Genomic DNA, 7505 nt, shown 5'->3' with positions numbered 1-7505 from the left:
GATATAACGATATAAACATGATAAATAGACGATTCGGACCACCTAAAGAGAAAGCTCACAATTCATTTTTCACATTACCATAACTTGATTTTCTCTTTGAGTTCGAAAATAGCTGGTGTTTGATTTGGGCTGTGTGAGTCTATTATTCCGTGATTCCCCGAACCATACAAATAGCCCACCATGCCAAGTAACCGCAGGACCATATGCAGTACAAATACATGTACAAATACATGTACTATACTATGCCCCCCCCTCTCTCTCTCTCTCTCTCTCTCTCTTCCTCCTCATATATAAATGTATGCTTTGATTTAAGCTAAGCAACCATTGTTCTTTCTTTTCCTTTCGCATTATGTATATAAACAGTTACACACCTGCATACCTCAATTTCCCCAATTCTTTACGTCTTTGTGGGCCCTACGTGTAGGCCTACTCTATTACGTTATTAATGCAATACATCATTACATTTTAAAGGTATTTAGGTATTGATCAACGTAAACAATTGTAAAAGCTGATAATAATTCACAATAGGGCATTACGTCAGGGTACACAGTTCTTGTAATGCTTATAATTATACACACCAGCATATATGCTTGATATACTCACCATATCCTTCGCTTTCTAACGCATTCTGACGTGCTTTCTTGGGATATAAATCTCCATTTGTGTAGGTGTTGGGCAGTAGAAATATAGCCTTTGGTTTCCAGTGTTTGTCCTTCACGCGGGCCATATTGATAATTTAACAACACAGCTGTACAGAATGTATGTGATATTAATTATTCCTTTGATATTTTCTGGATCCGCACGAAAGGCATATAAACATGTAGTTAAATATGCTTTTAATGATATGTCACCAGAACTGAACAACGGCATGAAGAGTTAAGATTTAAGAGATCTTTCCTGTACAGACATTCACGTTATCTACATTCGCGTGCATGTGTCTCTCGGCTTGGTGTCGGAAACTGCACTATATTGTATTTATTCGTACTTCCCTTTTGCCCTCGTTCTATATTTAGCACAGAGGCTTATTTGTGTTCCGGGTTTATTGTTCAGTTTACCTGGGGGCGAGCTGAGACATGAAAAATACATGGATAGATATAAATATAACATGCCTATATATGGCTCATTTTTTATGTCTCAACTCATATACAAGTCATATATTTTATATAAAGGGAGTCTTGTCAGTGTTGATGGAAAGTCGAGAAGACAGCAGTAATTAATGAAAACAACCGTGAGAAAAAGATGATTATGCGTTTTTACTTTTACAAAACCAGCGTCAATTCTTCAAAACGTTAATATGTTCTATGCTGTTAATATGATACTGTTATCGGATGCGCCGCCCCTTGTGGGATTATCGAGTAGCCTAGAAGCCGTTTGTGGATTAGGTAGCCCGGTTGCCCTTGATACCCATGAAATGATTTGATACTGACGCCTATATTAAATAATTTAATGTTAATTTCTATTACATTGTTTGGCAAAGAAAATATAATTAATTATCAGAGTTACAGAGAAATTGAAAGGAACATGGGAATCAATTAATATATCAGATAAATCTTTAATATTCAATCTTACATGTTTTCACGACATAATGTAATAGGCATTCAATACTTGATAACATAACTTTTTACTTTTTGCTGTCTGTACAAAAGAATTTAAAGTTTATACAGGTGTGTTGAGCTGGCTTTATATTTATGTAGACCAACAAACTTTTTGACAATATCTATTATTATAATATTATTATTCAATTTTACAAGCCTCTCTTTATATTCAACATAAATGAGGACTCAGTAACATCCAGAGTATTGACAAATATTTTGTTTTTATTGCAGTGCAGCGTTATAGATATGATCTAATTATTATTGATAGTTGATCTTATTTCATATCTTTTATTTCCTTTAACACAAACTGCACCGAGAACACACTTAAAAACTTTATACATCGTAAATTGCACATAATGCAGACGAAACAAAATCCATTTAAATTTACACCAAACAAATCACTCATTTACATGGCGATTTAATAGAACTTTATCAAGGGAAACAAATGTATACTGAAATATTAAGAAGATAAAAACATATCGATTATAATGAGTATATAAAATACAAAAAAATCCAGAAGATGAATCAATAAACATGGTATTTTTTTGTATAGATAAAACTTGTACTGAACCGTACATCGATTTGAAAAGAAAAGCAATTCTACAAGATAAAATAAATGAATGTAAAAAATAGTACTTATAGGATCATGAGCTTAAATAAATACTCAAGAGTTATCAAACAGGTGTAAAAAAAAAAGAACTGTTACTTTTCAACCAATTTCTTCCAAAGTGGAAACTAATCATCCTAATAGCAGCCACATTTAATTTAACGTAATGTAATTATTATTACCCCGATCATTAAGTTCAATTAGTATTTCGTGGATAATGGACACACCACTCTCCTGGGTAGCATTCCAGTCAGGCGCCATTATAACGAGCGTATATACGTTTCGTTGACGATCAGCCATGCACAAAGAAGACGAAAGACTTGATGCATGGCTGATCGTCAACCCTGTGTCAACCCTGTGTCAACCCTGTGTTTCCACGGCAGGCGGCCAGTGAAAACGTATTCCTTTAATCAAATTAGGGAAATGCACGCATTACTTTTAAAAAACAGAACTTTGTTATTCCTGGCTCATTTTTTCTGATTGAGGTGTTATATGAAAAGGCTAAAAATAAACTTTCTAGAAATGTGATTTTCTCTTTGAAATTCAGATACCGCTCATAAAAAATGAATTTTTGTTTTCCTCTCTTCAAATTGTGTTTAATCACTCATGCATGAAATATGCATCATAGCATCATATGAATTGCATCAAATGAAAGAGGAGGATCGCAGCTTTACAAATATGTGTCATTTATTAATTATAATTGTGATTAATTTATGATAAAACATCAATAATTCTCGGTTTCGTTTTTTCTGGGACGCACTGTATATATGATTCTACTCTCCTTCAAAGATGTTTACGGTCTTCCAGTTATTCAGATTAAATAACAGACCACCTAATTCGTTTCAATGACGAATTAAATGTCTCGTAATTATTATAATTATGTTGAGGATAACATTCACCAACTTCTTTTGTTTTGTTTTTCCAATCCACCATTGTGCCAACTCTCAACACCTTAAGCCCCTTTCAAAACCGGATCTGCGTAGAGTTGCATAGTGTGGCGTACAGACTACGCCAAAATTAGACTGCGTAATCATGAACAAAAATGTTGCTACGGCGTAGTCCCTGCGTAGGTTATGCGTAGGTAATGCGTAGGCTGGCGTACGATGGCGTATGGTTACGTACCCTGTGCATAGGCACCGTGTATCTTGGTTTGATTTGGGTTTTTTCCGTACAAAAATTCAAATACATACAAGATTACAAATTACAAATATAATACAAATCAAGAATTAAAAAACGGCTGGTTTGCGTAGGTTAATATGCCTGGTGCATAGGTTTGCTCACGGTTGCGTACGGTCGCTTACTGTGTGCGCAAACTTTTACGGCTTCGTCGGACTGGTGTAGGGAAGCGTACCGTTCCGTAGGCTTGGCGTACTGTAGCGTCGTGGTGCGTAGTGTTACGTAACAAATGCGTACTTTCTGCATCTTGTGTCTACGCCGAAAGTACGCGAAAAAATTAAACATGTTCAATTTTTGCGTCCATCTCGCGTACTCCCTTGCGTACCTCAGCGTATAGTAACGTAGGCCAGCGTAGGGCAGCGTACGCCCGGCGTAGTCGGTACGCAACACTACACAACTCTACTAATGGCCTGGTGTGAAAGAGGCTTTATCGTTCACACAAAGCGCGCGAAAGGCGAGTCTTTATAATACATGTATCACTCTGCCATTCAAAACTCGGGCTCAATACCCAAGGGTTGAATCGTAGGTCTCTTACACTTAAGAAACATGATAACCGAATGAAACTCTTTTAGTCGCACCAGTATATGAGTGAATTTAATATTGTACCCAACATAACAGATATATCTATAGAGACCCTAATAACCACGATGATGTCCTCCGGGACACCCGTGAAGTGATATACAAGGTCCAATACCCCGATTGTACCCATAGTTATGAGAGTTGCACAATAAACCAGAGCAAACGTCTCGAGGATGCGTTTGTTCTCAGCCAACCGTTGCTCGGTGTGATGCATGCTCCTTGACACTCCGCGATAAATGGTGATGTAGAGAGCCCCTGTCACTACGAGAAGGCCAAAAATGGATAGTGCCTCAAAAATAATATATGTTGCAGTTGGGATGAAATTTGCGAATATAAAAAACAAACTCGAAATGACGAGCCATGTTAAAATGCTGACTAAGATACATCGCGGTGTAGTAAGTATTAAGCGATTTCCAAAGGGATCCATGACGATGTTAATGTATCGATATGCCGCCACTAACAAGATGTTTACCACTGAGACCCCCACTGGGATAGTCGCCACAGCATACACAAGGCGATTCTAAAAGATTACATAAAAAGAATCAATATCAAAGTGACTTGGCACTGGTGGAATTAATAGATGAGTTTTTTGAACGATTTTGAGTCAAACTGAACGGGAAACTGAAATTGAGTCAGCTCTCCCATTTGAAAAAATGGGGAAAACAAGGAAAGAGAGAGAGAGACGTCATTAGAGAGAGAGATGGAGGGAAAGAGAAAGAGAGAGAGAGAGAGAGAGAGAGAATTAGTTTGATAATAGATAATACTGAAATGTTAGGGGTTAATTCTTTATGATATAAAAAGATAATGATCATATTCGTGATAACAACGACAGGGCGGATCCAGCCGGCGGCAGGGGAGGGGGCCAAAGAGGGGGCCCAATTCGTGAGAGAATATTATAGCGGCGAAACAGCAAGCCGGTGAATAAGGAAGAGGGGGGGGGGGGGAGGTAAGGAGCACAATTTTTTGGGGTGGCCTTCGAAAAATTTAAAAAATCGCACCCCCCCCCTCCCCTTGAACGCCAGAGAAGGGGGCCCATCTCCAAAAAAGGTAAAAATTTACGTGTTTTTAAATGTATTTTTTTCAAGGGGAGGGTCCGCAACTGGACAACGATGCTGCTGCCGTTGATCATGATAATGATCATGATAATAATAATAATAAGAGGAACAACAACAACAAGAATAATAACAACTGCATGTAACTATGTAGACATGTTTACCCATCCCGAGTAATGCTCAATGTGCCTAGAACGTCCTACTACTACCAATCTGGCTTTAGCCTACCTGTCCATAAAGGTGCAAAATGAATTTAAGGAATGGCAATCCGGTGATCTATCGATTTGACCTCAACATAAATATACTAGGATAGATATCGAGAGAGAGAGAGGGGGAGGGAGTAGAGAATGAAACAGTTACGATAATGGCCACACTAATCTTATTGATCTTGACAGAGCCAAAACTCAAAATCTACGATGAAAACTGTCGCTGCTAAGAAAAATAAAAGTAAATAGTAATGTAATTTAGATAAAGGTTTGGGCATTATAATTTGCCCCCAAAAGTCAACTTCAGGGGAGAAAAGATCAAAGCTTCCACGCCAATATTTCCAGTATCTGGCAATGTATTAACGGAGCTCTTGGAAATCTGACGAAAATCTTTCGGTTGGGGCCATTCAAAATCGTATACGCGGGAATAAAAGTTTTAAACAAATACTTGCCCGATGATGAGCATCTGACTGGCTAATAAATACAAATCCGATAAGGTTGGTAATGGTATCTGCCAATATGATGTTCACTTGAAATATGTTATGCTGTTTCCAGAGTTTTCTGTTGAATAGGAACATCGCAAAAGTTATGAACGTTAGCACCAGAGCAATGCCGGTTAAGACGAGTCTCACAACAGTAAAAGAGACAACCATGTTCTCGGTAAATGCAGCGGTGTAGTTTGTCCTCGTGTAATCAATCACAGAAGATAATTGTGGATAATAAATAACAGTATGCCGTTCTTGTATATCACGTTATGATATATCGTTTCTAAGCGCTTCCCAAAGACTTTGGATATTATTACCACAGGTCCACAGCTATAGCTGCGGCAACTGAAGCGCTCAGTGCATTCAAGGAATGAATCCTGCCAAGTACCCACTTACAACACCTGGGTCGAGTGTGGCATAATATGTGGCAAAAGGGATTCCAACGCTGTGGACACAGTCTAACATAACACCTCTACGTATGTGAATGCGCTGAGGTACTTCGCATCTCAAGTTGGAAGAAACTGACAGAGATGTCACAATCAATTTCTGTTCACAATCATTTTTTTTGGTGACAATTCGAAGAGCAGAAAAATTAAGTCGTAGATACAATTGCAGCCACAGGTATTACAATTAACTCCTTACTAAATTAAACAAAACAAATCAAACCTAAAAGGTAGATCATAAGGCTTATCCACGTTTGTTCACTTACTTCCCCTATATAAGAAATTGCTGCTTCGAATCGCTTTTAGTTCATAAGGTTTGCTTTAAAACAATTGTAAGAATATTCTATTTCATCACTGAAATAAAAATGTCTTTGCTTCCTCGAGTGACGACTGTCAAAGAGTAACTCCAATATCTCATATTTCTCTCTTCTCGCCAAAGGTGCTTTTTTTGTTAAATGATAACATAACTGACACGAGAACGGTTGCTCTGATGAAGGACGCAATTTTGATATGAATTTTTAATTCCCCGTTTATGATCTATTATTTATCGCTATCAACAGAGCGTGCATACAGCTTTCATAAAGTAACTTACCGAATATTACCTTTCAGTCGTGCGTTCTCACTATGGTTAGTTTTCATTGGTATGGTTAGGTCTTACGCCCAGCAATAATGAAACGACAATGCCAAAGAGGAAAATGACAAATTGTATTTAGGTTGCAATAATGTTTCGTTCATGGTTTATCTAAAAGTCTTCCTCAATCACAACTTATTGGTTCGATAATAAATTATACGGTCATGTCCTGTTTGCAGTGAAGAGCTTAAAATGATCGAATATGAAGTATAAGCCCTTTAAATTGGTGCTTTCAAAGAGTCACTAAAAGAACGGGAGATATCAACATTAAAATTAATATCATTTAGAGACGACTTTAGTAAGTCAAAACTGGCGGCATGTGCCCCTTGTACAAACCAGTCTTCCATTCCTGAAGTACAACATCAAGAAAAAAATTGTGCTCCCTTTGAAAAACAATTTTATTTAAAAATGCATCCACCTTGAAAAGGTGATATTTCTTTTCCTTTGTGCATGTCAGAAATGTTTTGTTCCCTTCTTTAACGAAATCATGGATCCTCTCTTGATTTCTGTAGAGCTCCTGTAAATGAGCCGATGCTTATATAGATACGTGTAATCATTGCCTTCTTCGTACTTCCATGTACGTTAAGTATTTAAATTGTGTAACGTGTAAATCATCCCTCTTGCTGCATGTATGGACCTGTCACCTTCTTACCAATTTGATTCGGTCCATTAATTCCATTCGAACCCATTGGTTCCATAACAATGGCTTTCGTTGAAAACTATCTTACACG

This window comes from Strongylocentrotus purpuratus, unplaced genomic scaffold, assembly GCF_000002235.5.
Source record: "Strongylocentrotus purpuratus isolate Spur 01 unplaced genomic scaffold, Spur_5.0 spur5_scaffold_5, whole genome shotgun sequence".
NCBI classification, from domain to species: Eukaryota; Metazoa; Echinodermata; class Echinoidea; order Camarodonta; family Strongylocentrotidae; genus Strongylocentrotus; species Strongylocentrotus purpuratus.
The sequence above is the reverse complement of the archived record's forward strand: the minus strand, read 5'-3'. Positions refer to the sequence as shown.